Source organism: Nicotiana tabacum, chromosome 16 (assembly GCF_000715075.1).
Source record: "Nicotiana tabacum cultivar K326 chromosome 16, ASM71507v2, whole genome shotgun sequence".
NCBI lineage: Eukaryota > Viridiplantae > Streptophyta > Magnoliopsida > Solanales > Solanaceae > Nicotiana > Nicotiana tabacum.
In genome coordinates, this window is record NC_134095.1 from 13,674,077 (window position 1) to 13,696,827 (window position 22,751).

Here is a 22,751-nt window from a genome sequence, read left to right on the forward strand (position 1 = left end):
TTGAACTTCAATGGCCATTGCGTCCTCATCAAGTAGTTCATCAGTTAGCTCCCAGTCATCAGGTATCGGATAATTCTGCCAAGAAGTCTACCAATGCTCGTCCTTTTACAGCCTTTTGGGGGATGTACAAAATCTCGAATTATTGAAATTAGAGGTACCATCTCGCTAGTCGATCACTAAGAACAGATTTTGACATCACGAACTTAATGTGATTTGCTTTAGAAACAAGACGAACAACATAATCTTGAAATTAGTGCTTCAACTTTTGAATGAGAAGACTAGCGCCAAACAAAACTTTTCAATTAGCGAATAATTCAGGTCATTTGGTGTCATCATCCTGCTCATGTAGTAAAGAGAGTTTTCTTTCCCCTCACTATTTTCTTGGGCCAATAGTGCTCCAACAGACCTTTTTTGTGTCGCAATGTATATTATCAATGGCTTTTTAGGTATATGAGCTGCTAAAACTGGAGGCTTCATTAAGTAGGTTTTGATACTTTCAAAGGCATTGCTACAAGCTTGGTCCCACTTGAAAGGAACGCCTTTCTTCATGAGACGACTAAATGGTTGGCACCTCCTAGCTAGGTTTGAGATGAATTTTCTAAGGTATGCTAGCTTTCCTTACAGACTTTTCAATTCATGAATATCTTGGGGCTCAGGCATTTTCAAAATGGCATCCACTTTGGCTTGATCAATTTCGATCCATCGATGTCGGACAATGAAACCAAGGAACTTTCCAGAAGTAACTCCAAAGGCACATTTCAATGGATTCATCCTAAGTTGGTACCTCTGGAGCAACTCAAATACCATTCTCAAGTCTTTCAAGTGGTTGCCCTTCTCTTTTGATTTTACCACCAAGTCGTCAATATAGCATTCGACATTCTTGTGGAGAAGATAGTCAAAAATATTCTACATAGCCCTTTGGTAAGTAGCACCAATGTTCTTCAAGACAAAAGGCATTACCTTGTAGCAATAAATACCCTTGGGGTGCGGAATGTAGTAAGCTCTTCATCTTTTGGTGCCATGCGAATTTGGTTATAGCCCAACGAACCGTCCATGAAAGACATTGCCTCGTAATCGGTAGTAGCATCGATCATCAACTCTGGAATAGGAAGCGGGAATTCATCTTTGGAAACGCATTGTTGATATCCCTGAAGTCAACGCATACTCGAATCTGGCTATTCTTCTTCCTTACAGGGACAATACTTGAAACCCATGTTGGTATTTAACTTCCCAAATAAATCCAGCTTCAATAAGTTTGTTAACTTCAGTTTCAATCAAGGGAACCAAGTCCAGCCTAAAGCGCCTTTGAGCTTGATTAACAGGACAAGCGCCATTCTTTACTACAAGGTGATGGACTGCTACTTTAGAGTCCAAGCCAGATATTTCTTTGAAACTCCAAGCAAAGACATCCCTTAACTCCTTGAGTAACTCAATATAAGTGTTTTCTTCATCAACTTCTAGTAAAGCATTTAGGTAGGTGGGTCTTGGTTCTTCATTAGTGCCAAGGTTAACTTCTTTTAAGGCACCAATCGTTGCCTTCACCCCTTCTTCAAGTTCTAACGGAGCATCTTTCGCATCTTCATCTTCTTGAGGGTCCCCGTCGTTAAAGGGTATATGATAACATGGTGAAACATCGTCCAATTTCTCGTCATCCTCCATTAGAGATAAAACATCATGCTCGCCTTATGCAGTAACATGATACGAAGAACCCACACTTTCTTCGTATTCATCATGTTTTTTAGTGTAGACCATAGTGTATGGCTTCACATTTAGAACTTCATCACATGAAACCATGACTTTTGTTTGTCGCCTCGTTCTAGAAGGAACCAGACTTTGGAAATCATTAGATATCTTCCAAATTTTGGGCGAAGCAGGTGTCCTTGTATTTTGATAATTTCTCTGGAACTTATTCCCTTTCTTTAATGGACCCAATCTCTCAAACACGGAAGTCCTCATAGTTAATTTTCCAAGTCGATCAAAGACAGAAAGCTTGTTAGAAGCGGCAGATTCATCTTCTACAGTGATATAATTGTTGCTCACCCTTCTTATAAAAATGCACACTGGTGACAGTTTCTTGTATCCCAAACCTTCACGTGGTAGCCTCGTCGCAACTTCTGATGGGAGTTTCCCTAACTTTGATGGCTCATTGGGATTGTATCCAGCTTTTGCAAATAGCCTATAAGCGTTAGGATCAAAAACTTCATCTGTTCACTTTGTAGGGAGTGCCACATTCTACAAATGATTTTGGGCCACAAACCCTGCAAGTGGCATTGAGGACGACTTTACTGCCTCAATTCATTTGACCGAAAGAGTTAACCCTTTTAGCATGTTAGTTTGGAGATTAGATGATTCACCTTCATCTTTCTTCTTTTTAGGGACGTATTGGAGTGAAGGAGTTACTTTCTTGCCTTGAGACACAATGTTCCCTTTATGAGACTTATTTGGGTTGGGGTGTACCTTCTCAGCAACAACTTTGGTTTTGTCGGCAACCACCTCAGCTCTCTTAGCCGTGGATTCATCATCCTTGTCATTCATGACATCATCAGCTTTTAGCTCCTTCATAATACGGTTCTTCAAGTAGAACTTTGCATCGACAAAGTGTGACTCAGCCTCGGTGAATGGCTCGTTATCAGCAATTATCTTCTTCTCCACTTCACCTTCATAGTATTTCAAACATTGATGGTAGGTAGATGGAACCACTTTATTCTCATGTATCCAAGGCCTTTCAAGCAAGACGTTGTATGAAGTCTTTGCATCGATCATATGTAGCCATGCACTTGATTGCATATCTTTAATGGTGATTCCCAGCATGATCGCCTATGGCCCTTTGCCCCTCTTGGTTGAATCCTTGGATCATTACACGACTTTCTGAGAGTTCGTTCATGGGAATACCAAGTTCTTTCACAGTGTGAATTGGCAAAATGTTCATTGAGGATCCTCCATCAACCAAAATTTGATTTACCCTTTCATCACGCATATAGCCAACCATGTACAATGGGCGGTTATGAATAGTGTCACCTAGCAGAATATAGTCATTTGAACATAACTTTTTCCTCACAAGCATTAACTTCTTGAGGAGTGGACTCGATGAGCTTTTCCGAAGATAGTGCCAAAGGTAGGTCATCACTCTGTTCTTCCCCTTTATCAGCATTGCAACAAGAGGCAACAATACCCTCATGGGAAATCTTCGTGCAGAACCAACTTGGTAAAAACTCCTCCAAGGTCACTGGATGTCGTGGATTTTGAGGGTAGTGTGCCTCCACTTTTGCTTTCTATAAAAGCTTAATTGGATTTCATTCCTTGATTTTTTTACCATAATTTCCCTTATTGGTTGTTCTACTAAGTTTTTTCGTGGGCTCCTTGTGTGATGCCTACGACAAGTCACCAACGTCCAACCTTCATCATCATCAGGTTGATTGACTTCAGCTTTGTCGTTCTCCAGTAGTTCTTCATCTTTACTTTCTTTAAAACCACATAATTCATCCGGACTGAATGAGCCAAAGGTGATAGAGACTTGGTTTGTGCTTTCTTTCTCATCTTCAAGAACGATCTTCTTTTTGCGAGCCAAGTCCATAACTTTATCCTTGAAGACAAAGCACTTCTCCAGAGGATGGCTCACAAGTCGATGGTATTTGCAGTAATTTGGGTCATTAGTTTTCCTAGCTTCATTTGGTCACTTCATCTCCGGAAGCTCAATGAGATTTAACTCGAGGAGTTCTTCAAAAATAGCTGGCACATCAGAATCCAGAAATGGGTACTCTTTCTCTTGCATTTCTTTTAGAGTCAACTTTCCACTTGGCTTATCTTGAAAAGAAGTGGATTTCATACTCTGCTTCTTTCTCACCTTTGTCGTGAACTTTACAGGTGAAGTGTTTACATTCATAGCTTCTTTGCTTTCAGACATGGGTACGAACTTGCCCCACTTCCTAACTTCTTGCTTGTCGTTCCCTTTGCAAGGTTCATAGATGGACAGCCTTTCATTTCCAACAAAGGCTATGCTCAATTCCATGTCATGGACACAAGTTGCAAGTTCTTCAAATGTGCTAGGCTTGATACTTTGCAAGATGTAGCGGAGTCTCCAATGCATGCCTTGTATGCACATCTCTATGCCAGAAGCTTCACTAAGCCTATCTTTGCAGTTGAGGCTCGTATTCCTCCAATGATTGATAAATTCGATAGCTGGTTCACTGTCGAAGCCCCCTTTTTCTAAGAGTCGAAATCGGGTATACGACATTTGGGAGGACAACTCTATTCCCTTTCGAGAATTGGGTTTTGGAATTTGAAGAGTCGCCACCTAATGATTATAGTGCATTAGGACACTTTTAAGAAAGGTTTGAGTTGGAAAACCAGAGTTCGGGTAAGGGCTAGAAATTATCTCGAGGGGAAGGTGTTAGGCATCCCTCAAGATCCACTAGTGTGGTCCCGGCCATGTTACAATTGTGACTTTACAAGTAAACAATCAAGGCTCAAATAAGGACTCGCATATAACATTGCAATTAGGTTGAAAACTTTTGAAGGCAAGTAGAGAGGGCAGAAATTTATGAAAAAAAGGATTTGAATAGTTTTACAAGAAGAGATGAAAGCAAATAAAGGGAAAGGGGTCCTAGGTTTATGATTAATATGGATCACTTCAATGCAATATCCAGCAATCACTCCTTAGAAGAGGGGTCCCACGTGATATTAGCGTACCGGTCATCATATTCATATTCTACCCTTCCCACCTCGTTAAGGTATTAAAGCGCAGAATGTTACCGTTACTTATTGCATGCTATTACCCGCCCCAATCCTATCAGTATCGGAGGCATTGAGACTACTAATCCTACAGGGTAAAGAGTAGGCTGAACCCTCAGGTTTAAAGGATAAAATGCTAAGCGACATACATAACAAATAGGACCGCACATAAGGGAGCATAAAAAGACAAATAAAGGCTCACAGATCCCTCCACAAGTGAACATGTAATCAACACGTCTCAAACGCATTTAAGGTCTCAAAGATGGGAGTTTTCAGAAAACAGGAATAGATAACAGCAGTTGAGTTTAGCGACAGATAAAAAAAATCGTTAAACCATGGTTTTTGAAAATCAAGTAGTGACAGTAGCTTAACGAGGTGTTGGACAAGTATTCAAAATAGCACGATTCTGGGCAGAGAATGGTAACCCAGTAGTTTGAAAACATAATAGAACAAGAATCAAAAAATCAGTGAGAGTAAATAGATGTACAATTTCAAGATTTTGTTTCCAGATAGAGCGGGAGTTTTTTAAAAAAAACCAGAGTGAACTTCAACAAGAATGGGAGCAGCAGAGTTCAAAATTATAAGAGGTTGATTGGTCTTAAACCGGTAAAACATGATTAATCGATTCTTATTAGGCCTAAAGTTTGTCTAGGCGTCGTATGCGTTGCCTAATTATCTTAAAAGGTGAACACGCATATCGATTTTTTAGTTGTAAGAGGGATAAACAAACAGTTAACCATACTTGTATTATTAGATAAAGCATGCTAATGAGGCGTTTAACAATTGCAACTCAGACAAGTATAAAACCCTAAACAACAGGATGTCTAATGCACATAGGAGTTCCTAAAACATGATTTCTAAATGCTAATGATTATGAGAATGCAGCAGTAGCCATTATAACAGTTGTTTGCCTATTATTAACTGATCATAGTTACGAAATGAATATAACAACAAGCTGAAAGTAAAGAACCTAGAACAGGGATTTCTAATGTGAGAGATGCGTGTCCTATACGGGTTATCTATTGCGCAGATAAATAAATAGAGTCCTATAAGCATGTTTTCTACCCATTACTTAAACTAAGCATGCATAACCCCCCCCCCCCCCCATATTCACTATTCAACCCCAATCATTCGTTTACAAATTATTACAAACCAATGATAGCCGAATTACAGTAATAAAGAATAAAATAAGAAGTTATTCTATAGGGAGCCTTCAATCAGGCCCATTCTTCCAACCTCACTCCTTTCAAGTTTCACAGCCTTGACATGGTCAGGGTGCGGCAAAGCTCCCTAGGGCCCCCATTGGGTCCCTGGTCAATACCAGCACCCAAACACTTACCAGAATGTTGGACATGTGCAGTGTGGAATTACCATCCTTGTGTGTCAAAGTTCAGTGAGTACTCAGGGATACTCAAAGCAATACTCACATGAAAGGGGTAGGACCTAATTTCTAGGAGTAGTGTGAAGTGCAGGAAAGAGAGGAAAATTCGTAGTTCAAAGAGTTTTCCCAAAAATTGGAGAGTTGCACACAAGGATAATGGGCAAAGGGGACAAATAGATCACATAATATCACCAAGAGATGCAAAGACTTGTGCAAATTAAGTAGCATGAGTACACAAAATCAAAGAGTTTTAAAGGACCTAGAAATGGTCGAATTTAGGCATAATAGTAAGTAGTAACAGAATATAGTCATAACAGGCAAGATTAGGAGCAAACAGTGGTCATGAGCATGCAAGTATCAACAGACAATCAAGGGGTCAATTACATATTGCACAGCAGAAGCATAGGTAGAAAACAATTAGGAATATAATACACTAAAGTAGTAATAACCACATTGGTTTGGAACTTCGAAACTAATCAGGACATACCAGTAATAAGAGAGCACAGCAGAATGCAAGAGCCAAATATGAGCACAATGTTAGCCTTGGCTTTCCAGCCGGCTAATAATAGTCAGGAGTAGGGAACAACAACAGAGCAAGAGAGAGAAGTAGCACAAGAGAGAGAGAGAGCAATGTGTATTGTTGTGTGAGTTTGTGATATGCAATGTGTTAGTGAGTCTCATACAAAAGAGAATGGGGGGTACTTATAGTACTGAAGACGAGTAAACAAACAAGGTAGAAATCCATATTTAAGGAACTGGGTATCAATCATAATCAAATCAGTATAAGGACTCCCCTTTAATTAAGGAATCAAAGTCAAACGGTAATAAGCAGTTGTTTAAAAGGAAAGAAATCATAAAGCATAGTATGATCACATAAGGAAATAGAATAGCATAAGGTATATAATAAAGACTAGGTACATGATACTTAATTAGGGAAATATGTCAGACAAATCAATCAACATATTTGTGCACACATATAGGGTCGAATACTACCTTAATTCTGGAAAATAGTCTCAAAAATAATGAACGAGATTTAAAACCTAGGAGATCAGTATTAATTGAGGAAGGTATCCCATAAATTAAGGAAGCAATTCGAAATCAGTACCAAACTATAAGGAAAATACGCAAAATCACAATTTTTAAGGCAAGTATCACAGTCTTAAAGGGAGCTTGTAAGAATCAGTATAAAATCACCACATAAAAAATTAGAGAAATCTTAAGCAAAGAACACAGAGGGGTAGGGGAATGAAATACTAGCAACAAAATTAAAGCAAAGAGCACGGAACTCAAAGAAGAATCCAGAAGAACACACAAACAAGCAGACACGACAATAATAATATAAACCCTAAAGCTAGGGTTTCATCAGACTTAAGCAAAATGTTTAGAAATAGTGCTGAGAATCATGACTTAGTACTCAAAATCGGAAGATAAAGTATTTTCGAAAAGGGTTAAGAAACCCTAGTTTCCAAAGGGAACAAAAACGTTTAAAACTTGAATAATCGTAAAGATCGAGTAGAGAATAGTGCAAAACATAAAGGTATGAGTTGAAAATCGTTAAAAAATACAGAGATTTAAGAGGTTTGGGTCGAGATTAGGGTTTCATAAGAAACCAGAGGGAGAAGTGAGAGAAACCTAGCTGTGAAACTTAGGAACAATGGTGTTTACAACACCATCGAACAAAAACCCATCGGAGAAAGGCTGGAGACAAACCCAGGCAAGGCTTCAGTGACCGTTTTGCATGGTGAAGACCCACGAAGTCTCATGAATGAAAGGAACCGATGAGGTAAGGCTTCAAGGCGGCTGGTGGTGGAAAGAGGCGAGGCTGGGGCCGGAGAGATGGTGAAGGCCATCGGAGAAGAAGAACCAGAAGGTTCTAGAGAAAAAGAGGAGAGGAAGAGATGGATAAATAGAGAGACCGGTTTCGAAAAGTGAGGGGTCAGGAGGGGTAGGTGAGAGTTTAATTAAGGAAAAGGGATATGGGCCGTTGATCTTATTTGATCAACGGCTCAGATTAGTTCAGAGTTGGGCTGGGTTAGTTTAGAGTTGGGCTGGGGCGAATTTGGTTGGGTCTTGGGTTAAATTAAATCTGATGGGGGTGGGGTTAAATTGGGGCTAAAATTGAAATAATAATGGGCTATGTGTTAAATAGCCAATTTCCCCCTTTTATTTTATATAAAATAGTTAAAATAATTTTAAAAACAAATTAAAAGCATTTAACTAATTAATAATATATAAATATTAATATAAAAATACTGAAAATGAATTTTATAATTATAAAATGTTGATAATCGTAAAATAGGTTATAATTGCAATTATATGCAATTTAGCCTTAAAAATACCCAATAATTTTGTAAAAATATGCAAAAAACACCTTAATTATATTTTGGTGTAAATATAAGAATGGAAATAAATTATTCACAAAAAATGATAATTTTGAGAGCAATTACTGGATTTTGTACTGCTGAAATAGACAATAAACTAATTTTAAAATCTTAAAAATTAGGGGAAAATACCAAAACTCTTAGGCATGCTCATATATGCATATACATGCTATTTTGAAAGTATTTCAATGTATAAAAAAATACCTAGGGAAAAATTGGGTATCAACATTCACTCTTTTGGTTGACGAGTATTTGTGAGTTCTATCATACTCACAGTACGTCTCGTGCTATAAAAGCGATTGAGGAACTCTTGCTCTAGTTTATCCCAGCTATTAATAGATCTAGCCTCGAGGTCTATGTACCAGTCAAAAACATTTCCTTTTAATGAGCGAACAAACTGCTTGACGAGGTAATCTCCATAAGTCCCAGCATTATTGCACGTCTCAACGAAGTGCGACACATGTTGCTTTGGATTACCTTCACCATCAAACTGTTGAAACTTTGACGTTGATAACCAGCAGGCATCTTCAACATATCGATCCTTGCAGTGTACAACTTTGCATATGTAAGGGAGGATTTGGCAGCAACTTCATACTTGTTCTTAATGGTTTCTTCAATGAACTCCTTCAGTTGATCGATTGGAATCATCCCTTAAAATGAGACATGGATAGCCTTAGTGGGTACTACTTGTCTTGGGGGAGAATCACTATCTGGAACTTCTGGGTGCTTGCAAGGTGCGTGGGTAGATTCTTCTTCCATCAAGATTCCCACGCTATTTGTTAGCTTGTCGATTCTAGCATCTTGGTTTTGCATGCACTTGGTCAAGCCAGCGATTGCTTTCGTCAAGTTTGCCAACTGCTACTCCACAGATGAAGTGTTTGTCACCATGGCTTGCATGATTGCCGTGGACGATAGAGAGTAGCATGAATTTTCACACAGATTGATCCTTTATTGGCTCACGCTATATGGTGTAAGTGGGGAGGATCCATCATTTGAAGCATTATCATCTTCCTTCACAGCAGAGTGCTTGGATCCGGAGAGGTCAAGCAGAGCAAGAGTTTACTTGATCTTTTCAGCAACATCGCTTCCTCCTTCAGGTGCATTTGTGGAAGATCTTGATCCTTTCGAGGATGAAGATCCAAAAATAGGGGTTGATGCGGATGACACTTGGGGTGCTTGTTGTCCCAACGAGCTTGCTTTGTTCCTCGTAACTGGTCTAAAGCTTCCAAAGGTAATATCGAATATGGTTTCCACATCAACATAGAACCTGGAATTAGCAACCTTGGTGGAAGTTGAACTGGAGTTAATTTTCTTTGAAGCCATTTCAATATTCTTGAACTTTGGTGATTGAAAAGTTGAGATGAGAGGTAGAGATTGTCCCACTAGGCGTGCCAGAATTTGTAGACAATAAAATTGCGTCAATAAAATAAAATCGAGACCGAAAAATATTACAACAATCGTAGTATTTTATTTCAAATATTAAAGTGTACAATCTCTATGAATCCTCTGATTTTTCTTTTCAATAGTAAAAAAATTCAAGGGCTTTTGAGCTTGATCTTAAATATGTAGTTGTCACCACGAAAAATGATCTTGTTCTTGAGCTTTAGCTTGATTGCTTGAACTTGACCTTGATTTGTTCTTCGTTCTTGAGCTTGAACTTGAACTTTATTTGTTCTTCGTTCTTGAGCTTGAACTTAATTGCTTGGAGCTTGGAGCTTGTGGAGGAATTTGCAGTGTTTGATCCACGAGCTCTTTCTTGCTTCTTGCTATAACCTTTTTTGGTCTTTTCTGAGTTATGAAGACTTCTATTTATAGTTGTGAAAGAGAGGAGTTGTGATAAGAACAAATTTTCTCCGACCAATCAAATTGAAGTGTGATATGGCTGCATTTGATTAGCCAGAACATATCACTTACACACGTGGCGCGGTTTCATTGGCCTTCTAATGTGACTTGGCATTTTGACACATGGCATGATCCTATTGGCTCCTCCGTTTGACTTGGCGTGCCACGTCATTTGACATGTGGCACCAAACTGGGCCTCCGGGAAGATGACATCTTGGGCCTAATGAAGTGAGCTCATCACTTTAGCACAATTAAATGGGCTAGCCCAATGGATTATGTCACGACCCGAATTTTCCACCCTCGGGAGTTGTGATGGCGCCTACTCGTAGAAGCTAGGCAAGCCACGAAATGCGGAAAAATTCAATCTCTTTCAATTTAGCCTTTTTAACCAATTAAATTTAATGGGTGACCAGCATTTAAATAATGGTGAAATATGAAATTTAAGCGGAAGACTTAGATAAATATAATACCAAAATCGATACGAATAAAAAGCCATCATATATCTCTACCCAGAAACTGGTGTCACAACATTCACGGACTGTCTAGGAATGCTACATACAAGTGTCAGGAAAAAAAATATAGTCTGTCTCGGATACAAAAGAAAAGAGAACATCTAAATAGATAGAAGAGATGTCGGGCCTACGGACGCCTGCAGGACTACCTCGGGATCTCAGTGGGCTGAAGGCTGGCTCCCCTAGTGCTACTGTCCTAGTGCTGCTCCGATATCTGCACAGAGTGCAGAGTGTAGTATCAGCACAACCGACCCCATGTGCTGGTAAGTTCCTGGCCTAACCCCGACGAGGTAGTGACAAGGCTGGGACCAGACTCCAGATAAACCTGTGCAGTTATATATATATATGGCGGAAAAGAATAAACTGGTATAAACAATTAAAGCGGGGAAGGGGAAACATGCTTCGGGGAAATAACAGATAAGAACAGAATCTCAAGAGAATTATAAGGAAAACCAAAATTTAACTTCTCACAAGGATAAAGAAAACAAAGGCAGATTTCACTTTCGGTTCACATCTTGTTGCAGGCGTGCAACCCGATCCCATTTCTTATATCTCGTGGTAGGCATACCACCCGCTCCCATTTCATTATCTCTTGTGGTAGGCGTACCACCCGCTCCCATTTCATTATATCTTGTGGTAGGCGTACCACCCGCTCCCATTTCATTAAATCTTGTGGTAGGCGTACCACCCGCTCCCATTTCATCATATCTTGTGGTAGGCGTATTACCCGCTCCCATTTCATTAAATCTTGTGGTAGGCGTACCACCCGCTCCCATTTACAAGCCAACACAAAATTACATGGAATCCTGACAAGGGAATAAAAGCAATATAATAACTTTCCGGCAAGGGAACAATAATATCAAAACAAACATCCCGGCAAGGGAGAATCAGCTATAACCAATCTTAACTCAACTCCTACTCAGCTCAATTAATACCAATACTCAGTCATAAACAAAATCCACGAAAATAGACTAAATCCTTGCTCAATATCGAGAATCATCAATTAAAGCATATGTAGTATCATTTAAGAACACAACAACTATCAATTTAAGACTCACGGTCATGCTCGACACCAACGTATAGATACTCATCACCATGCCTATACGTCGTACTCAACAAGAAGCAATTAGCAAATAGGACACAACTCCTAATCCCTCAAGCTAAGGTTAGACCGGACACTTACCTCGAACTTCCACGGCCAACTCAAGCCTCAAACACCGGTTTTCCTTTTGAATTCGGCTCCAAATCAATCGTATCTATACAAAATCGACTTAGTAACATCAATATACGCTAAACAATCCAATTCCCATGCTTAATTATAGCTTTCTAATCATTCTTCCCAAAAATTCAAAAATTGACCCCGGGCCCGCTTGGTCAAAAAACGAGGTTTGGACCAAAACCCGATCACTTATTCACCCACGAGCCCGAATATATAATTTGTTTTGAAATCCGACCCCAAAACGAGGTCAAATTCCCAAATAATCAAAAAACTCTAACTCTACCCAAGTTCCCAATTTTCTACCCTTAATTTCATGTTTTAAGCCTAGAAATCTAATGATTGATGATAAAAATGGAAGGAAACAAGTCAAAGATTACTTACCTAAGAGGTTATGGTGAAGAAGCTCTTCAAAAATTGCCCCAAGACGTGAGGAGAAGAAGAAGTTATGAAATTTAGTGTAACTCCCGTAATGCTACTGTTTCTGGGCTTTTAAAATAACTAGGCGGATTTGACCTATGCGATCGCGGACTAAGGAATGCGATCGCATAGAGTAAAGGAGGCTGAGCACTGCGATCGCAAACAACAATATGCGATCGCATAGAAGAAAAAAAAATGAAGGCTGGGGCTAACACATTTCGATCGTGGAGGGGACAATGCAATTGCATAGAACAAAATGGAACCCCTGGAGTTTACACTATGCGATCGCGAACTTAGCTATGCGATCGCATAGCACAAATATCTGGACACCAGTAGATAGCAGATTTCTACAATTTCCTAAGTCCAAAAACACTCTAACGCCTATCCGAAACTCACCCGAGCCCTCGGGGCTCCAAACCAAATATACATACAACCTCAAAAACATTCTACGGAGTTATTCGTGCGATCAAATCGCCAAAATAACCTCAATAACAACGAATTAAGTCTCAAAATCAACGAATTTTCTCAAACTTCTTAAACATCAATTTTTGCGATTTAGGTCCAAATCACGTCGAATGACATCCGTTTCTCACCAAATTTCACAAAAACATCTTAAATCATATATAAGACATGTACCGCGCGCCGGAACCAAAATACGGGCCTGATACCATCATGTTCTAATCAAATTTAATTTCAAATTTCCTTAAACAATTTCAAAAAATAATTTTCTTTAAAAATTCATTTCTCGGGCTTGGGGCCTCGGAATTCGATTCCGGGCATACGTCCAAGTCCCATATTTTACTACGGACCCTCCGGGACCATCGAATTACGGGTCCGGGTCCATTTATCCAAAAGGTTGACCGAAGTCAAATTAGCTCATTTTATAATCAAAACTTATCATTTTTTCACAGATTTTCATATTTAAGCTTTCCAGCTACGCGCTCGAACTGCGCATGCAAATCGAGGTGACTCTAAATGAGGTTTTCAAGGCCTCAGAACACGGAATTCAATTTAAAAGCAAGTGATGACCTTTTGGTTTATCACATTCTCCACCTCTAAAACAACAATTCGTCCTCAAACGGACAGAAGAAGGAAGTACTTGAGTTGGGGAAAGGATGAGTATAACGGCTCCGCATATCGGACTCCCAGGTCGATGCCTCAGGAAGCTGACCTCTCCACTAAACACGAACAGAAGGAAAACTCTTCGACCTCAACTGACGAACCTGTCGGTCTAGAATAGCCACCGGCTCCTCCTCATAAAACAAGTCCTTGTCCAACTGGACAATGCTGAAATCTAACACGTGGGATGGATCGCCGTGATATTTCTGGAGCATGGACACATGAAACACTAGTTGCACGGCTGATAAGCTCGGTGGCAATGCAAGTCTATAAGCCACCTTTCCCACTCGATCAAGAATCTCAAATGAACCAATGAACTTATGGCTAAGCTTGCCCTTCTTCCCAAATCTCATCACGCCCTTCATAGGCGACACTCGGAGCAATACCCGCTCACCGACCATAAAAGCCACATCTCGAACTTTGCGATCTGCATAACTCTTTTGCTTGGACTGAGCTGTATGAAGCCTATCCTGAATAATCCTAACCTTGTCCAAGGCATCTTGAACTAGATCCGTACCCAACAATCGAGCCTCTCCCAACTCAAACCATCCAACCGGAGACCGACACCGCCTACCATATAAAGCCTCATAAGGACCCATCTGAATACTCGACTGGTAGCTGTTGTTGTAGGCAAACTCTGCTAAAGGCAAAAACTGATCCCACGAGCCTCTAAAGCCAGTGAAACAAGCTCGGAGCATATCCTCCAAAATCTTAATAGTCCGCTCGGACTGCCCGTCCGTTTGAGGATGAAATGTTATACTCAACTCAACCCGCGTGCCCAACTCTCGCTGAACTGCTCCCCAGAATCGCGAGGTAAACTGCGTACCTTGGTCTGAAATGATAGACACAGGCACACCATGAAGATGAAAAATCTCCCAAATATAGATCTCAGCTAACCTCTCGAATAAATAGAAGACTGCCACAGGAATGAAATGTGCTGACTTGGTCAGCCTATCAACAATGGCCCATACTACGTCGAACTTCCTCCGAGTCTGCGGGAGTCCAACAACAAAATCCATAGTGACCCGCTTGAACTTCCACTCGGGAAGCTCAATCCTTTGGAACAAACCACCAGGACTCTGATGCTCATACTTAACCTGCTGACAATTCAAATACCGAGCCACATATGCAACAATATCCTTCCTCATTCTACGCCACCAATAATGTTGTCGCAAATCCTGATACATCTTCGCGGCGCCCGGATGAATAGAGTACCGGGAGTTATGGGCCTCCTCTAAAATCAACTCCCGAAGCCCATCCACATTTGGCACACACACTCGACTCTGCAATCTCAAAACTCCATCATCATCTAAGGTGACCTGCTTGGTACCTCTGTGCTGCATCGTGTCTCTAAGGACACACAAATGGGGATCATCATATTGCCGATCACGGATACACTCCAATAATGAAGAACGAGCGACCGTGCAAGCTAACACCCGACTAGGCTCAGAAACATCCAACCTCACGAACTGATTGGCCAAAGCCTGAACATCCAAAGTAAGTGGTCTCTCACTGACCAAGATATAAGCAAGACTGCCCATACTGGCTGACTTCCTACTCAAAGCATCGACCACCACATTGGCCTTTCCCGGATGATATAAGATAATGATATCATAATCATTCAACAACTCCAACCACCTCCTCTACCTCAAATTCAACTCTTTTTGCTTGAATAAGTACTGAAGACTCTTGTGATCCGTGAACACTTCACATGACATGCCATACAGATAATGCCTCCAAATCTTCAATGCGTGAACAATGGCTGCCAACTCCAAATCATGAACCGGATAGTTCTTCTCATGAATCTTCAACTACTGCGAAGCATAGGCAATGACCTTGCCATCCTTCATCAACACTGCACCAAGCCCAATACGAGATGCATTACCATAAACAGTATAAGGCCCTGAACCTGTGGGCAATACCAACACTGGTGCCGTAGTCAGAGCTGTCTTGAGCTTCTGAAAGCTCGCCTCACACTCATCTGACCATCTGAACTGGGCACCCTTCTAGGTCAACCTGGCCATCGGGGCTGCGATAGATGATAATCCCTCCACGAACCGACGATAGTAGCCTGGCAATCCCACGAAACTCCGAATCTCTTTAGCTGATGCTGGTCTAGGCCAGTTCTTGACTGCCTCAATCTTCTTTGGATCAACCTGAATACCTTCTACTGATACAACATGACCTAGGAATGCAACTGAATTCAACCAGAACTCACACTTCGAGAACTTAGCATATAACCGATTATCCCTCAGAGTCTAAAGAACCACTCTGAGATGCTGCTCGTGCTCCTCCCGGTTGTGGGAATATATCAAAATATCATCAATGAAGACTATCACGAGCGAATCCAAATAAGGCCTGAACACTCGGTTCATCAAATCCATAGAAGTTGTTGGGGCATTTGTCTACCCAAATGACATAACCAAGAACTCATAATGCCCGTACTGAGTGAGAAAAGCTGTCTTAGGGACATCGGATGCCCTAATCCTCAACTAATGGTAGCCAGATCTCAAGTCAATCTTCAAAAATACCTTAGCACCCTGAAGTTGATCAAACAAATCATCAATCCTCGGCAATGGATACTTATTCTTGATTGTAACCTTGTTTAACTGCTGGTAATCAATACACATTCTCATCGAACCATCCTTTTTCTTAACAAACAACACCGGCGCACACCAAGGCGAAATACTGGGTCTAATGAAACCCTTCTCAAGCAAGTCTTGCAACTACTCCTTCAACTCTTTCAACTCAGGTAGGGCCATACGATACGACGGGATAGAAATGGGCTGAGCGCCCGGAGCCAAATCAATGCAATAGTAAATATCCCTGTCGGGCGGCATACTCGGCAGGTCTGAAGGGAATACCTCAGGAAACTCACGATCAACGGGCATAGAATCAATAGAGGAGACCTCAGTACTAGAATCACGAACATATGCAAAATAGGCAAACACCCCTTCTCGACCATACTCCGAGCCTTCACATACGAGATAACACTACGGGTAGAATGACTAGGAGTCCTTCTCCGCTCTAAACGAGGCAAACACGGTAAAGCTAAGGTCACAGTTTTGGCATGACAGTCCAAGATAGCGTGATAAGGTGATAACCAGTCTATCCCTAATATAACATCAAAATCAACCATGTCTAGAAGCAACAAATCTACACGACTCTCAAGACCCCCAATCACCACAATACAAGAATGATGGACTCAATCTACCATAATAGAATCACCCACCAGGGTAGACACATAAATAGTAACACTCAATGAATCACTAGGCATGACCAGATACGGTGCAAAATAAGATGACACGTACGAGTATGTAGACCCTAGATCAAATAACACTGAAGCATCTCTATCACAAACCAGAACCGTACATGTAATAACTGTATCTGAAGCCTCAACCTCAGGCCTGGCTGGGAGAGCATGACATCGGGGATGGGCCTTACTACCCTGAGCTACATCTTTGGACGGACTGCTATTGGCTGGCCTCTACCCCTACCTCTAGCTGGCTGGACGGCCTGTGGGACACCTGGTGCCTAAACCATAGCACGGGAACCCTGATGCGAAGAACTGCTCGAAGCTTGAGGGCAATACCTAGAAATGTGCCTCGTATCGCCACAAGTAAAATAAGCCCTCGGCTATTAAGGTTGATGACCCTGGAAACTCTACAGCGGCGGTGCACTGATAGGAGCAGATGGTACACTATAGGACTATTGATCAGAATACTACATTTGAGAACCACGACCACATGAAGCATCGTGAGAAACCTGAAGTGCTGACTGAAAAGGCCTAGGAGGATGGCCTCTACCATATGAATCCCTGCCTCCATACGAAGTACCACTGAATCTGCCTGAATGACGGGGCCTCTTGTCCGACCCATGTCCACCTCCCTGAGACAGAACCATCTCCACTCTCCTGACCACATTGGTCGCCTCCTGGAAAGATATCTCACTCCCAGTCTCCCTATCCATTTGAAGACGAATCGGCTGAATAAGACCATCAATAAACCTCTTCACCCTCTCTCTCTCAGTAGGAAGTATGACAAGAGCATGGCGAGCTAAGTCGATGAACCTGGTCTCATACTGGGTAACAGTCATGGAACCCTGCTAGAGGCGTCAAACTACCTCTGATAGGCCTCTCTTTGAGTAATGGGGAGAAACTTCTCTAGAAACAACACTGTAAACTGCTCCCAAGTCAAAGATGGCGATCCGGCTGGTCTAGCCAAGCAATAATCTCTCCACCAACTCTTGGCGGATCCAGACAAGCAAAATGTAGCAAAATCGACCCCATTGGTCTCAACAATCCCCATGTTCCTGAGAACCTCGTGGTAGCTATCTAGATAATCCTGGGGATTCTCAGTAGATGCACCGCTGAAAATGGTAGTGAAGAGCTTGGTGAACCTATCCAGCCTTCACAAAGTATCAGCAGACATAGCTGTTCCATCGCCGGTCTGAGCTACCACACCCGGCTGAACTGCTCCAACTAGTTGAACCGCTAGAGTCTGAATCTGGGGAGCTACCTGCTCCGGAGTGCGAGTAGCAGGAGTCTAGGCTCCTCCTCCATCCTGAGAGACGGCTGGTGCTACAGAAAGCAAGCATGCCCAGATGACACTCTCCATGAGGCCCACTAATCGAACTAGAGCATCCTGAAGAACTGGGATAGCAATAAACCCCTTTGGGACCTGAGCTGGGCCCACCGGAACTGCTGGGGCCAAAACCTCCTTATCAAAATCAACCTGATGCTCTGCCACTGGTCACTACAAGAAAAACGGCCTTTAAGGAAGGTAATTTTGGTCCTTAAAAGTTGCAATATGGTACTAAAAGGGTTAATTACGAAGGGAAAATGCTGGTCGTAACCCGTCGTAATAGCCTCCGACGCTAAATGTCAATAACGACGGGTCTTAATACCTGGTCGTTAAATCACTTTAGAGACGGAAAAAAACCTGGTCGTGAAAAACTTTTAAAGACTACATTTCTCGTCCCTAATAGACGATAAAAATATATATATTCCCGTCGTCAAATCTTGTTAGCGACCAACTGTAACTGGTCCTAAATTATCTTTTAGAGACGAACAAAAAACCTGGTCGTGAATAACTTTTAGAGACTACATTTCTCGTCCCTAATAGATGTTGAAAAATATATATATTCCCATCGTTAAATCATTTTAGCGACCAACTATAACTTGTCCTAAATTATCTTTTAGAGACGGACAAAAAACCTGGTCGTCATTCCCATCGTTACCATTTTCGCGACCAACCTTTAAATGGTCCTAGATTATGTTTAGACAGGATGTCCCTATTTAAAATAATTTTATAATTTAGCTATTGTATTCATGGTCTCTTAATAACAATGAGTAGTCCTAAAAGCTCAATGCCACAAAAAGTAATTTTTATCAATAAATATCAAATTGTTATTGAAAAATCTAGATATAAAAAGATAAGATATCAAGTTCAAATCCCATGATGATGTAATTTTCTATGTTTTCTCAACACCTCAACAAAAAAAACTTAGCTATCATCCTGAGCTAGACTATGATATCAAGTTTTGTATAACATTGTTAGCAAAATAATAATGAGCTTGTGCATCTTCTAAGCTTGCATCTTGACTTGTAGCTTCAATCTTCAAAACATGTAAGTACAAAAGATTGAAAAAATGATAAATAACATATATAATTTAAAATTAGCAATAGTTAAATCGCTTACCCCAAAAGCAGTCTAAATTCACCAGGTGTTATCCACCAACATCAACAAGGCTACAAGAATATAAGAAAAATTAATTAGAAAAGCTTTGGGATGGTTAATCTTACTTTGGTTTGATAAATTCCAGTACGACAATTCAAGATTTACCTTCAAGATACCAACTATTATGAACAGACAACATCACTAGGCTAATTTCTAGCTTGACAAAAGAAACCTATGATGTAGGAGAGATCGAGGACTTTATTGTTGAGATTGAGAGCGACAACTATAACCTAAAGATGGACATATCAGCAATGCATTTCCACCAACGCTAGCTAGCTTACATATACAAATAAACCTTACCAGAGATTTACAACAAGAAGCATACACTTTCAATGTTTTTAAGCTCAAATGTATATTCTAGGGCACTCATGAGGTTCAAACTTTCCAACCTAAAGCTAATAGAAAACATAAAGTCACAATCTTTTATATCAACTCCAATCAATATATAGGTGATTTTGGGCTTTGCAATTGCCTGAAGAGATGATGAACAGAGACAGTTATGTACTTGGAATATCGGGTGGGACTCTATATGACGCGTTGTATAAACTTGGTATTTTTAATCATAAGAGAACCATATCATCTACTTCTATTGAGCACGGACATCAGCAGCTGTTTACGGAACAAACAGGACATACAACAAATAAACGGGACATCCAAAATCATGTTCTACCAATATAATTCAAAATATACCACAAAGAAACGATCCGCGAGCATCTATAATTTTGGAGAATTCATAAACCAGATGAGTACTCTATCATGAACAGACCTGACTCGAATGAACCATTGCTTGTTGGACTTCTCAATGCACATGATACTTGGATCACAACAATCAATTGGGGATTGTTCATTTCTGATGCTTCAGATCCTCTTCTTTTATTGGCTACTTGATGTTCCGATGGGAGGTACTTAGCTATGTTGTTATTATTCAATTTTTATCTTGTAACTGCTTTCAGTTTTAGAGCTCATTGTGTGTATGGGTAAGCAAAGAATCTTATGAAAGTACCAAGATATAAGCAAATATTGGCATGAAGCTCTGGACAAATCAAGTACATGGGAGTAGATATGTGCACTCCTTAATGACTTTACTGTAAGAAGTAAAATGATTTAGTTAATGGTGCATATTAGTCCAGTAGTCAAAGCTCAAGCTATAGATTTCCAGGTCCTAGCCATTCATCTTGCCACAGACTTATTCTTCTGCTATTTTCCAACTAACAACTCCTCAAATTCCTACCACACATTCCTAATTTGCTTAAAGATTGAAATTCCATAGGAAGCTATGACTACTTACTGCACGATTGTACATTAATTAAATCGTTATCCTTTTAGAAGGGTGAAGTCAAACAAATCTGTAATATAGAAATTGACATCGTATTTCATATTTTTCTCCTGTTTTCTGAAAAGCATAATCCAAAAACTTTTGCACTCTGATTAAGTAGGCTTCATCGAGCCAATTATCAACAAGTTGCATCCATTGCTTACTAGGTGCCATAACCTTAGAGACTAAATAAAAATTACATTAAAAAAATAAGATAAAAGATAAGAAAAATACTACGATGCACACAACTGGTTTCAACTCTAAGGTCGCACTCTCCAGTGGACTGGGCTCCTCTATTTTCAGTTAATACATTGCAATATACAATCAGATGGCACTAATCTAGACAAAAGATTATAAATTAACTTATAATTAAAGATGTTGGTTCCTAGAACATGCATACATGGTTTCTTATAGCCGGCTCCGAGATCGAAATAAGTACTTACACCAAAGAAACGCGTAAACAATATACTTTACAACACAAGATCATCCAAAATAGTCGCACGCAACTAAAAGATCGCTTCTTGCTAGTTAGTGTAAGCTCATGAATTTCCCTAAGTTCTTAACATGTATCATGATTCATGTTCGCTACTATTTCTTTTTTCTTACGGACAAACTTCCAAATATCCTATTACTTAGTTATATGAAAGAAAAATATATGTGTAGTTGTATGTTTGACATTATTTGCGCTCATAAACTAACTTCTCCTTATAGTTCTGGATAAGGAGAATAGAGAAAAAATGAAATTTTTTATCATATGTAAAATACCAACACCAATATATCTATCTCATAACACAGCAACAAGAACTTACAATCTTTCCAGATGCTATTATTATTCAGATATGCTAAAATACAATTGTCGGTAGAGAGAGAAGGGCTATGAGGTATAAATGGATTTAGTTGAAATCTTTTCAAATGTAAAATCAAAACTGCAATAGGAGTAACAACACTAGTCCCTGTTTTGGCTCGCAAAATCTCTCACTGAATACATAAAATTAATATGCCATTCATGAAATAATTAGCTGTAATTTTTCGAAACTGGTATGCACTCTGTATAAAATAAAATTCTTCAGACAATATGCTACAAACTTGAATACACTTCAGAAAATTTAATTATCAAATTAGGAATCCCAACCCAATAATCTTTCCACTGATTATATAAATGAAAAAAATACCAGATTATGAAATCTTACTACTTTTTTAATGTTAGAGAAGAAGAACTCGAAGAAAGCTGTAATCAGCGAAATCATACAATTTTTCATCTATCACTTAATAAAACTAGACATGAAGTGAGACAATATTGGAAAACAACAGCGCAACTATGCAAGTTGGGATTAAGGAATAACAAAAGATAAACTTAGCAACTAAATAATGAAATCCTGTCAAGTTTCTGAACCTATGCTGATATTAGTGAAAACAAAATCAAAGATGACATGAAATTTTGTTTTCTTTTCTTTGCCAGTTTTAAGGATTAAACAAATTGTGAGCACGTGATTTTTGCCCTGTATGAGAATTACTCCCAAAAATTCAAAATAAAATAATTTTCTTTTGTGTGCAATTTTTGAATTTTATGGCATTTTTAGATAATTATTTGTATTTTTGTCTGTGCATGTTTATTTGTTTAAATTAATAAAAATAAAAAAATATGTCGCGTTTGTATTTAATATTTAACTGAATTTGTTTTACAAAATGAAAAAATCATAAAAAATAATGTACGGTGCATTTTTATCATTTAACGTCCAAATTATGTGATTTTATCGTTAATTGCTATTTAAATGTGCGATAATTGTTATTAGGAGTTAATTAGTATTTTTAGATAATTTTGGATTTTTGTAATTTAATCTTAGTATTTTAGCTTTATTATTTAGGAAATTAAATAAATAGAAAAGAACAAAAATAGAAGAGATCGGATTGGGCCTTTTCTTCAATTTTAAATCACAGGCCCAAAGATACCCAACCTTCCCCTACGACCCGGTCCATTTCAAATCGGGTTGACCCAGTCCATAATCCAAAAGACCCAACACCCCTATCTCCCTATCTTTCATTTCACAAAAAACAAACCCAAAAACCTAAAGAACCTACCCGCCCCCCTCCCTCTT